Raw genomic sequence first — 13,524 nt, 5'->3', positions numbered from 1 at the left:
CAAATGTAGCAGGTCCTGGGGCACCCTGGGTGGCTCAGCTAGCTAAGCGTCCAACTTCAGCTCGGGTCCTGATCTCACGGTTCGTGGGTTCAAGCCCCACCTGGGGCTTGGCTGTCAGCACAGAACCTGCTTTGGATCCTCTGTCTCCCTCCCTCTGCCCCTCCCCCACTAGTGTCTGTGCTCTCTCAAAAATAAATAAACTTTAAAAAAGTGTAGTAGGTCCTTCCTTACAACCAATGGTTCATTGGGTCATGACTAAGCAGTGTGTGGTGCTTGGTGCCTTATTTCCTACTTCATTCCGAGGAACATAAGTCAGTTTAAAGATTAACAAAATGTTATCAGGAAAATCAGAGTCAGGCAGAGAGGAGGAAATACACTAAGTAGTTACCTTTTTTGTGCTTCAGTTTTGGTTTTGAATGTGTTTTAGTATTGACGTTGACCTTCCTAGTAGTAAAGGGAGAAAAAAAATGAACAGAAAGGCAGGAATATATCAGCTTCTTTGAAAAAAAAATCTTTTTTAATGTTTATTTATTTTTGAGAGAGAACACGACAGGGAGGGGCAGAGAGGGAGGGAGACACAGAATCTGAAGCAGGCTCCAGGACCTGAGCTGTCAGCACAGAGCCTGACATGGGGCTTGAACTCACGGACTGTGAGATCATGACCTGAGCTGAAGTCAGATGCCTCCCTCCCTCTGAACCACCCAGGCACCCCTATACCAGCTTCTTAAGAGAGATTTTTGTCCCCTAGTACTTCATTCCCAAAGAAGTTTCTGGAAGACCTGATGTACCAGCAGGGGCCAGTATAAAAGCCACTCTTACTGACTATAATTTTATGATCTAATGCCATGCTTCTCCTCTGGAAGAATGCTACTGGGTCTATAGGTAGAGGCTAGAGACACTACAAACATGCCACAATCCACAGCACAGGGGCCCCAGAACGAAGAATCATCCACCCCAAAATGTCAATCAATAGTGCTAAGGTTGGGAAACTGCTCTAATGTGAAGTTTCCTATGATTTCTCAAGGACCTTTTACATTGCAATCACCTAGGGGACTTCAAAAAGCTCCACTGCCTGAACTGCACTCCCGGAGAGTCTGACTCAATTGGTCCAGAATGCAACCCGGGCATCAGAAGTGCCCCAGGCAACTCCAGCACAGCCACGGTTGAGAACCCGTGGGCCGAGCTAACATTCTCAGGCCAGTGTGCTGGACCCAGGACCGGAAATTTGAAAAGAACATGCAAGGAGTAGAGAAGTAGCATGGGTCTCAGACTCTTCTTCCCTCAACACTACCTTTTATAACTGGGCCTGTAATGATGATTTTAACTCCAAAGGAACATAATAACCAATACTGAGTTTAGGGAAAAGGGGGAAACGATGCAGAACCTCACCACCCTTACACCTGGTCCAGGATTGCAAACACAGTGAGAGAGAGAGAGAGAGAGAGAGAGAGAGAGAGATCGGGCCCAGTGGGGACTCTGATGACCTGGAGAGCAAATGCCCCATCACCTGCCCCAACTGTCGCCTGGAGGGAAAGCAGCCTGTGAGGCCAGATTGCCCAATGTCTCAGGAGAAGCCAGCAATCCGGGTGGGTAAGTGCCATGTGCCAGTTTCTAAACGTTGGCAACCTACTCCATTTTTTACTCAAACTCTGCTGCCCCCCACTGTGTGGGCCATATGAGACACACTTTTCAGGCCAGGTCCGGCTCTTGGATGGCCGATTTTGACCTTTGGCATCGATGATTCTTTTTTTCTAATTATTGTCATCCCCAACTATTTAAAATGTCTGTTTTAAAATAATTGTGTGGTTTTGGTATATAAGAGTTTGAGTTATGCTTTGTTTGAAATTGGTATCGCACGCACTTTCAAAGCTCCTCTGCAGCCTCCACGTTTATGCGGTCAGGCTGAGCAGCAATCTCCCGAATGGATGTGCTCTCTGTAAGTCTACTCCCATTCCTGGACATTTAGATTTCAAACAGATTTTTTAAAAATGATGATGGGTAACAAATAGCAGAAAGTACAAAATTCTCTGTTGTGAGTCAGATAATACTATATTCTGTGTTGTTAATGGAGGCCAGATTAATGTGCTTTGGGGATCGTGCAAATAAACGGGTTGACATTCTACACTGAAAGCTGATAAGTGTAGTCAGGGTTCCAGCCCAAATGGAAGGAAGTGGCATCAGAGGCAGCCTTTGGGGATCCCCCCACCACAGACTTATTAGGCTCCTTGGAGCAGCACTGGGTCTGTTCCAGAACCTGGACAAGGACTCCAATGAACCCTCAAGTTCCACTCTATAGAGCATGGCAGCTCTGCCTTTGGGGGTGCGACATTGCAGAACCCTTGAGAAAGGAAGTTTGGAAATCCAGATCCCACTAGAGAACACCTGCAAATGCTTCTCCACTCTGCTCCGGCAGGCCAGAGCCTCTCACCATCTCCCTTGTGTGGAGGGAGCTCTACCAGACATACTGAAAACTCCTGGAGTCCAAGGAAGAGGGATGATTTAGGGCAAAATGACCCAGCATGGGTTTCTGGAAGGTTCCCAACACTCAGGTCTGGCTGGCACTGCATTCCTGGGTGAGAGCCTCTGGAGGCTGAGGAGTAGCCATGACCATCTCCGCCAGATTCCTCGGTAATGAAGTCAGCTGTCAACTCCTTGGGGGGAAAAGCACAGAGCCCCTTTATTTCCAAACAGGTGTTGCAGCATATTAAAGGTTGAATTCCATCTTATGCTCACATCCTGAATGAGCCAGTTTGCAAGCAAGCTCAGTTCTTTCTGCAAAGAGGGAAACTTGGCAATGGTGGAGGCTGAGTACTTAAATGGCAATCAACTTCTGGCTCATATCAATTAATTCCTTCATGGACTTCTGCCTAAGTATAGCATCTTGAATTCCCAGCTGCGGAGGCTATGAAAAGCAGCCCAAACAACACACACCACGATCTAGGGGAGAGCACACCGGTGAAATGATAACGGCTATGCTATCTCAGGGCAACAATGGATGCCAGTTTGGGGCTCTCTCTTTGTTTACCTGCAGAATACAGGATAGGACATACACCCCATTCTCTAGATGGGAAATTCTTCAAGAAAACTTCTGCTAAGTCTAAGTGAAATCATTCTGAGGGGAATCACCTCCTTTGGGCTTTAAAATATCCAGATTGAAAGCGACCATGAGATGTGGAAGCAGAATGGGCACTAGGGAATCAGAGAATGGCTTTGTTGTTACTCAGACACCAGGAAAACCTATCCAAAAAATGGCCTTCAACCCAAGGAACTTACTAGAGTCTTCTCCATCTCTGTCTCACATGAACGGGGAGCATCTTGATCAAGATACGCAGCCAGGCTGAGAGTGAATATTGGTAGTACCATGGGAGATTTAGCAATTCTTCAATTCATCTGGTCAGTGCAGACTACAATTCCGAGCACGACATCTACATGGGGATGTGAATTTCAAATGCTTCAAAACTCAGGTGGTCTCACCTGATCTAACGAGCTAATAATGTGGCTATCACCAAGGCATAAGCAAGAAAGTCAAGCTTGCCTGGCAGAAGCAAAGTTATTTTTTCTCCCCCTGCATGTGAAACATCCCTGGTTTGTCTCCCTCCCTGCCCTCCTTTCCTGAACCAGAGGAAGATTTTAGTTCTCTTCTACAGGAGACAAAAATCTTTGGTTCGCTAAGGGTCATGCGCCGTCCAACAGAGTAGCCACTAGCTATTTAAATATGTGGCTTTTTAGATTTAAACTAATTTAAATTAATACTTAAAAGTCAAGTTTCTCAGCCTCTCTAGGAGCATTTCAAGTGTTCAGTGGCCAATATGGGGCTGGTGGCTGCTGTGTGGAACAGCACAGATGTGGCACATTCTTCTCATGGTGGAAAGTTCTATCAGGCAATCCCGTGAGTCTCACCCCCACCCCACTCCAGCTCTTCTGAACCCTTTCACATACAGAAGCCCCTCTTCCTCTAGTTCCTTTAATATCTGCCTCCTATCTGCATACCTTTCTCTTTTCTTCAAATGCACACAGGATTCCTCTCTTAAAAAGAAAAAAACAAACCTTTTTCTTCTTGACCCTGAGGCTTCCTCACAAGACTGTTCTATTTATTTCCTTCATTTTCTTCCCAATTTCTCAAATCTGTGGCCTCCATTTCCTGACCACTGACTCACTCCTTCCTCACCTGCCAGGCTGTCTTCCATCAATATCCTTTTACTGGAAATGTGTTCCCAAGGTCACTAGTGTCCTTCTTTCTGCCACCCCCCACCCAGTCCCCATTCTCCCCTGCCTTTCAATAATTTAAACATCAGTCACGTGGTGCCACGTTCCTGCTTGGCAAGATTTCTCATGTTTATCCTCTCCTTTCTATTTCCAACGACAAGACCCTAGGGAGACCCTTCTTGTCTACATACCTCTGACCTCGCCCCCCGTACGAGTCCCTTCTTGTATGTGGCCGCCATGTTAGTCTTTATAAAACATTTACTTCACATCATTTTCTCATTCAACAAATACCGATGGTTCCCAGAGTAAGTAGTGAAAAAGGGCACAGTTTTGATAGAATGTGAATCTTTTCCTGCCACTTGCTAGCTATGTAACCCAGAACAACTTACTTTGCTTTTCTGAAACTTATTTCCTTTTTTTTTTTTTTTAATTTTAATGTTTATTTTTGACAGAAAGAGAGAGCATGAGCAGGGGAGGGGCAGAGAGAGAGGCAGACACAGAATCCGAAGCAGGCTCCAGGCTCCGAGCTGTCAGCACAGAGCCTGATGCGGGGCTCGAACTCACGAACCGTGAGATCATGACCTGAGCTGAAGTCGGACGCTCAACCGACTGAGCCAACCAGGCGCCCACTTATTTCCTTCTTTAATTTGAATCTTTACAAGTTTTTGTAGAATTTTTGCCGCTGTGACTATCAGTGGCTAAAAATACCTAAAGTATGTTAGATGCCCTGTATAAGAAAGTTGCTGCTTTAAATGTTATCTTTATTTACGATAGGCTCTTTTTATGTTGATTCTAGAATCACTGCTTTTTCTCCATTGTACCTCTTGACCCTCTGAGTCTATCACATCACTACCCCTTCACAGTCTTTCTAAAATGCACCACTTTTACCATGTGTCCTGTTTATGAAGCCCTGGAGTAATGGTCTATTATCCTCCACAGAAGATACATATTCCTTTGGCCTTCAAGAGTGTTTTAACCTTGCCCAACTACCCAGCAGTCTTTCCCATCCAGCGTCAACTGGTTTCAGTGGGTCAAGTCAAAGCATTCTCCTTTGCACGTCTAGATCGTTCCTTTCTTTTATTATTCACTTCTATATATTCCATCCCCTCACACGCTCTTCCTACTTCCTCCCCACCTACCAAAACTCTGTGCAGTCTTCTGGTCACAAACCCAACCCCCTCTTCCTCCATGCATCCCACCCCAAACTGTACCATCACTTCCTTTCTAGAAATTCCTATTGCACTTACAACCTACCTTAGCAATTAATGTCTTCCTTGAAAACCAGTTTTGTCTTCCGAGCTGGAGCAGAAGTCTTCCAAGGACAGGGAATCTGCTCTCTGTATTTTTTTTTTTTACCCATCCTCAGTGAAGCCACCTCACAGAAGTTCAGTTAAGCACATGTGGATGAGTTAATAGCTTGACTGGAGTGCTCGGTCCATCTTAGTTTGACATATCCACCCGTGCTGTTTGCCCACTCTGTGCCAGGCACAGAGGATGAGGGGGAAAGACAAGATCCCTGCTCCCCAGAAACGTACTATAACAATTACCTGGATACTTCATCTCAGCCTTGCTTCTTAGTTCAGCAATGGCCACCATCCTCATTAACTAAATAAGGAAGGGCATCCAGGACCCTGGTCAGCCTGGACTTGATTTGTAGCTACAAGACATTGGAGTTGAGTGTCCAAAATGCCTTCCTCTTTGATCTCTTCAATGACAATGATCCCAGTTGATGTGTTTAGCTCCAAAATCCTACAGTCAGCTGCTCCTGGACAATCAGCAGCATGCTGAAAGGCAGAAAATCAACTAGACGTGGTCCACGCCAGACTGACCCAAATCATTTCTCTATCATTATTGGAGTCTTGCACTAGAAACAGCTAATCTATGCACATTCAAAGGGAAGGGGAAAACAGCATTCCGAGCCGCATCTGAAAAGTACCAGATCCATATGCAAATCCAAGCCACAGCCCATTCCTTCCTTAAAGCAACAAAGATGTTGACTGTGATTACAGATAATAAGAGCTTTCCTTCTGATGAAATGGGCATATACTGAGCATGCACTATATTCCCTTGACAAATATATTTACACTCAACTCAGAACATGGAGAGAAAAGAAAATGTCAATAGTTGACAGCTTCTTGGCCTATGGGGTATAATCCAGGAGCATAATAAATTCATTTAAGCTTGGTGTTGAATAAATGCATGTTAGGCCTGTGCATTTTTTTTTTTTTTTTTTTTTTTTTTGCCTTTCCTCCAACACATTGTTTGAATACAATGTCACGTTTCTGTGTGTTGCACAGTCTAGTGTTGTCAGCAGAGGCAGGAACCGAGCTAATCCTTTGGGTCAAACCCAGGGTAATTTTCCCTAATGAGTAAAGATAAGAATCAGAAAAGGACTCCATGTAGTAAAATGCCTTATTGCCAAATGTGGGATAACTATTTCACACTGAAATATATGCCTCAAGAATGTCAGGCACTGGGAGGTTACAAAGTCCAAAAGAAGATGTATTTCCACAGAAGATCTTAATCATGCTGATAAAGGGATAAGCCTAGTTGAGAGGATATAAACCACATAAAAAGCCACCTCTGTTTAGAAGCTGGATACCGCTTCCTTCGCCTCATTAATATAGTTCTCATCTCAGCCAAATTGGATGCGAAGATTTGTTCCTTATCCCTGGCAGATCTTGCAAGATAGCGAACATTTCAGACCTCGCGTGTGAAAGCATGACATATTGGTTAAAACTGAAAATAGCATGTTTCTGGTAGAGTTCAAGTATATAAGAAATACTACACCCCACTGTTTTTGTAAATGCCAGAGTTCCATTGAGTCGAGACAGATGGTAGCAGGCAAAGATGCAATCTTATAATCAAAAGCTAAAATATGTCAAAAATATGTTAGCAAGCAAAATATAGCAGATTACTAGCTTCTCATGTCATGACAGCTTGCAAAACATGTTAGGATGTTGAATCTCTAGTTATGTAAATAAAGGAACAGTAAACAGAGCAGCAGCAAATGGTGTGAGAGCTCATGTATTGATTGTCCCTTCACTGCAGTTTGGTGAAAGACCAAGTCATGTGGCTACAAGAAGCCCCAGATGGACAGTAAGAGGTTCCACAGTATCGAGGATGGGGATCCACTTTCCCTGCCTGAGTAACAAGTTTCTCTGTGATACCTAAAAGCTGTTTAACTAAATTACAAGAGGCATTCAAATTTCCCAGAGAGAATTGTAAGGATTCCATTGAGAATCATCATGCCGTTTAGCTCGGAGAAACAAGAGGGTGACTGTTATTTTGTGAAAGCGAAATGTACCCAAGGCTTTCTGTATATGCCAATCTCATGCCAAGGGGGTTTCTTTGACCATGGGATGGCAAAGTGTGGATGCCCCTGGAGAATGAGCCTGACCACAGGTTTCTTGTTGTCTTGGCTAATATTTGATCAGGGTTGTGGAGAGTGAAGGCAATGTCCATTGTGACTGGGGGGAAATGGAGATATTTTTATTGAGTACCTACCATGGCCCGGGCACTATAATGGTGTTGTACCAAATTAGACCTCTTGGCCTCTTAAGATGGAGAGAAGATCACTTTGGCCATGCCCACAGGAAGTTCAACTCTGACCTCTCCCATTCTCTCCTTGCTTCAGCGGTCAGGAAATCCAAGGTAAGAAGAAGATGGTAGAGAGCAGGCCTTACGTTCTCAGGCCAACATTGCCACCTCTGGCCCTGGGGTCCCACCTTAATGCCGGCTGTCTCTCTGAAGCATGCTATACCAATGACACAAAAGTCAGCTCTGCTTTGCAATCTCATGGTAAATCAGTCAAGGAAATTTCAATGTACCAGAGAATGCTACGTTTTAGAGCAAGAAATCTTTGCTAAGCTACTTGGGCTGGAGATCGAGGGTCCAAAAGTCTGCCCATATAGCAAAAGATGATAATTAGATTTCTGGACATAAGATAAGACAAGGAATCTGCATTGTTCTTGAGGAGGAACCAGAAAGACTAGACTCTGCATTAGAGAAGGAAGGGCCAGAGTAGGCAACAAGCCCAGTTGTGTGGCTGACAAGTAAGACTGTAGAGACCAGAAGTGCCTAATGCATATTCCCAAGTTTTAGTTTGTTGGCTTGGCTTGGTTGTTGAAGACTGAGCAAGGTGAACCTATCTCTGTCATCGTCTCCACAAAGTCCTCCATGAAGACACGCTGCTCACCAGTGCTTCAGGATGAGTGGATTCTCCAAGAACAGCTCAACCACAGGCGGGTCCTGTCTCTGCCCCATGACAGGTGAAAACAGACACAGAGATAGGAGGTGGAGAACGAGGGCCGGCTGGCATCTGGATCCCCCACACCAAACGGCACTTTCAGGAAAGCACTTCTGAGAAGAATAGACATACTCAAAGTGTGGGTTGGATGACAGAGGTGATGCTGATACTCCAGCTGCTCAGCTTCCAGTGGACATTTGACATGACAGGAGCTCCCAAGGTGTCCTTAGCCAGCTGCCTGGGAGGTTCATGGCTGCTCCTTGCAGAGCACCCCACCTCACACCACCCCCCACCTTCTCTCCCCTTCACCCTTTCCACCCTCCTTTCTCTTCCCCTCATTTGAGCAAAAGCAAGTTCTCTTAACTTGCTCAAGGACAGCACATCCACACCCATGTGCGTTGCTTTGTCTTTTGCAGATGTGTTTGCCCTCTGAGTCTCTCCTCCACGAGGCTTAGCAAAGCATCCTCAAAGTCTCTCCCTGTGAGAAACTCTGGTGCTAGGTGTTAAAACAACAAATTTTGCATGCAAACTACCTATGCGCCTCCCTGAATCCATACAACCATGGAAAATATAGTATCCCTATTTTGTAAGTGAGGAAAAAAGGTAAGGCAACTTACCCAGGGGTCTCATGGACAAGTAGAGGCATGATTCAAAATCAAGGAATATATGTGAGACCAAAAGGAAAAGAAGGTACAGGTATGTATTTGTGTGACACATCTTTATGCATTAGCTAAAGACCAAACTTAGTTATGTCCCTAAATGCGGAATAACTCTAAACATTTATTAGCATCCTACTTGGCAATCCATTGAGAAAGATAATCATTTATAAGACCAAATAAGATCTCTTGACTGCCCTATCACTATCATTCTGCGAAGAGAAAAAAAAAAAAAAAACGGACTCACGGTGGGCTCCTGCTAAGTAATATATGAAATATGCAATTCACACATTCCAGTAAAATTGAAGCAGGTGAACGCTAACTGACAGGAAGTAATGAGTGTAATAAGCCAAAGGGAATACCTCCGCTTAAGCAACCATATGCTTTAGTTATCAATAGGTGTGTAGACGTAGCAGTGCCCACTTTATAATTCACCCGGTTGTTCTTTCCCTAAGTACACCGAAATGGATTTTTCCCCGTGGGTACAGCCAATGTGGGAGATCTTTGGGGGACCCTTCGTATGAGAAAGGCCGGTCAGGGCCTTGCAAGCTCCGAGGGAAGCTATGTGGGGACTTAGCTGGTGAGTTAATGATGCCTGGAGGCAACGGGGTGAAGTCCTAGGCTCCAAACCTGCTGCACGATTTCGGACACGGAACAAGCTCTCTGGGCTTTAGTTGCTTTATTTCTAAAATGAGCGAAATGGTCCCTATCGCCCAAGACTATTATGAAGATTAAATTGGACACAAATATAAAACACCCAGCACAATGTCTGCCACCTAGTTGGTGCCAAATAAAATGTAGTTCCTATTCATTATTAGCAGAGTATCCCTTTAGCCTGGGAGCAGCCAAGAGTTTGAGGAACAATGGCTAATTACCATCATTTCTTTTTTTAAATCTGGTGCCGTGCAAGACACTAGCATTGCAGGCTTGAAGAAGATACCGTCTTTCATCCAGTTAGCTCACTGGACACTCCAGAAACAGAGAACCCATTCGTGACCCTTTGTGATCATTTCTATAGTGCTCTGTAAGTAGATTCCATTGGCCACTATTTTAAGTCATCCCAAAGTCATCTGATACAACTAAATTTGAGAGAAAGTGACTTTTCAATAAACCGATAGCCATGGTCTAGTAAGCTACCCCCTAAATGGGTCACCAAAAATAAATCCTCCAAAAGAAGAGCTGCTAAAGGATAAACGATACCAATCTTTCTCCTTGGTGATACTGGCTTGCCTCCAGCCGGGCCCAAGTGACCTCAATTATTTACCACAAGTCATCGGAGTTAAATCAAATCCATCTGCAGTTTGGGTGGCTGGGGCTCTATCCAGGAAAGCTGCCGGCACTGAGAGGCAATGGACAAAGCCCGCTGACATCTATCCAGATAATATCTGAGCTCCCGGCAAGAAGGAAATGCCACCACCATCTGCCTCTGTTTGTGATGACCTGGGAATAAATAAAAATTAACCTTGGTCCTTGAATGAATCATGGAGCTTATCAACACTTCCTTTGTGTCTCTAATGACTATTGTGAAACAAGTTAACAGTGAATTTTGGAGGGACAGGGCAGGAGGGTCATTGTTCTAAATGGCTCTTTATCAGGCTTGGTGCTTCCCCACCACCTACTTTTCTCCTGTCACGTGCCACAGTCAAGGCTCTTTGTACCCTGTGTTAGAAATAGTGAAAAATAAAGAGACAGAGGATTTTGAATTTAGCAAGGGCTCAACACATCATTGGGAAAGAGAGGAGAAAATGAAGGAAGGAAAGAAGGGAAGGAGTGAGAGCTGGAGACAGGTAGGAAATGAAAATCATGGTGTCTATATAATTAGTGGGGATCGATCATTAGTCGGGATCTCTAGCGGGCTGCATCTGGCCTCTACCCAATTGTCAATCAATAGGCCAGTTTCTATACTCACTGCGGAACAATACGTTATCTTCTTTAATCCTCGTAGCAGCCTCCTGATGTGTGAATCTCTATTTTACAGGTGAGGCTATAATCTCAAAAAACATAAGCACGACTTGCCCAGGACACTCAGCAAGCGAACAGAACGACCAGGACTTGAACCCAAAAGTGGCTCATTCCAAAATCCAAGCTCTTTCCACTCTTCTGCGCTGATTCTCTGTGGCAATGCCACTGGGCACTGGGGGAGAGCCATTATTAGCCATTAACTTTATTTTGAACTAACAAGCTAGTCACTTAGCAAGGCCCTAAAGAAATGGAACAAGGTAGCAGCACATTTTGATTGGCTTAGGAACTGGGGGGAGGGGAGGTGCTGGGGAGGGCTCCGGAAGAGCAGAGGGGAAATAGCTCTAGATTATGGGATGCTAATTTAAGCTTTATTGGTTCTGGCGTTTGCTGGACCTCGGAGCACATGCCGGCTTTCCTCAGAAAACACACTGCCGCAGGTGCCTTAGCATCACATTTAGGATGTGCTATCAAGGGTAGAATGGGCCAGAGCCCTCACTGCTGAGAGAGTGCACGTGTAGGAAAAGATTCAGGGTATATTTTTCATGAACTAGTTTGAGCTGGAGCCAGGCCAATTGAGCCATATTTTTTAAAATCTGCATGCCATCTAGAAATGCAAAGAAGGAAAAAGATGTTTTGATCAAATGGTTCATACGATGTGCCTCTGAAGACACAGTCAGAGTTGTAAGGTGATCTCCATGGTCAAAATCAGGAGGAACGGGTACACCTGGGGTTCTGGTGGCCAAACCTGACACTCATTTTTCTCTTTCAAATGGTAATTCTAAATAAATCCGTGTGAATACTAGTCCCAGAAATCTGAGTCAGCCGCAGAGAATTGTTGGCTATAATATAATTGGAAGCTTGGTGAGCTGAACCAGCTCTTTCGGAAACTTCTTTTGTTTTGTTTCACTAACATTGTTTTCAACAAAGAGGGAGACATCCCTTACATACTGACATATGGTACCTTCTATTTATAACAAGATTAACAATTCATTCACACCTTGATTGAATCCTGCTTTATTGAGATGTCACAACAGATTCTCACAGTCTGCAAAGGGAAAGACTTACAAATGATAATATTATGACAGGCAAGACACCTAAAAGTAAATGAATCATAATTGATGACAATTAGAAGGAGTTCAGCACAAACACAGAATCACAGCAGTGATGGCAAGCAGGGTTCATCTCTTACAAGGGGAGAATTGCCATGGAGAAATTCTGCTGAATTTTTTATTGAGAACTTAAAATCCATTGAAACCTGTTCATTCATAGCTTATTTTCTTACTAATGTATGAAGGCCTTCGGGGTTTTAGGGCTTTGACGTATGTTTATTTTCTGGCCCACAGCTCTGCACGAGCCCCTTGTTTTAGGAGGAAAGACCTGATGGGTCCTTCTAGATGATCTGGCAGAAGCACAGTCATCATCTTGGACACTTGCCTCTCTCTTTCACACCACATCAACCAGCAAGACTTCTCAACGTTACTTTCACGGGATTTACTGACTTCTCTCCATTTCTCACTACCCCCAGTCTCATTTCAAACTGAGCCAACGTTGTTTTGCCTGAGAGCTATTGCTTTCCCCTTGGCCTGATGCCCACAGTTACCCAGACTCATTTTTCTGAAGTGCTTAAGATTCTTCTATGGCTCCCAATTGCTCTTAGCAAAAGGGTTCAATATCAAGGTCCTACAGTCCTGCCTAAGAGGCAGTCTTGTGTAGTGACGGGAGCAGACTCCAGTGCAAGCCGTGGTGCTACCAGATGCATGACCTTGGGGAGGTCAGTTAGCTTCTCTGACCCTCAGTTTCATCATCTACAAAAGGAAACCATAATAGTATCGACCATATGAACACTAGTTACTCATCACTTACTTATTTACTTGTAAGTTACTTATCCCTTGCTAAGTGGGAACTGCTCTTCTCATTGCCTCTCTCAGCACCTGGCAAACCCTCTCCTTGCAGACCTTTTGCTCTTAGCCCCAAGGGCTGCCTCTCAGTGCCCCCCAGCCCCCACCCCAGGGTTTACACACAGGGCGGGCTATTCCCTCTGACTGGAAATCCCCATGAGTCTTAACTCCAGTCCTGCCCTCCCACTCATGTTGCTGGGTAACTCCCAGCCATTTGTTTGGTCTCTGCTTTACTGTCACCTTCTCAGGGAAGCCTTCTTGGACTGCTCCACCCCTTTCCCGATAGCCCAGGCTGATTGGCTTTGCCAAACATTGACCTTACACTCTATCCTTCCTTTTATAGCCCTTAACACAGCTGAAAACTTGTGTCCCATTTTTCTGGTGAGTGCTTATCTTTCCCTCCATACTGAAAGCTCTGCAGAAGATGGGGACTGAGCTTAAGGTGTTTATTATTGTGTCACCTGGACCTTAATTTGTTGGATGAACGAATCTAGTTCACACCAGCTCCCTCATTAACAGATAATGTTAGCTGACTTTCTGTGGCAGGCAGAAC

Source organism: Panthera pardus, unplaced genomic scaffold (genome assembly GCF_024362965.1).
Source record: "Panthera pardus isolate Hobbes unplaced genomic scaffold, ASM2436296v1 HiC_scaffold_15, whole genome shotgun sequence".
Classification (NCBI taxonomy): Eukaryota; Metazoa; Chordata; class Mammalia; order Carnivora; family Felidae; genus Panthera; species Panthera pardus.
This window is presented reverse-complemented; position numbering follows the sequence as displayed.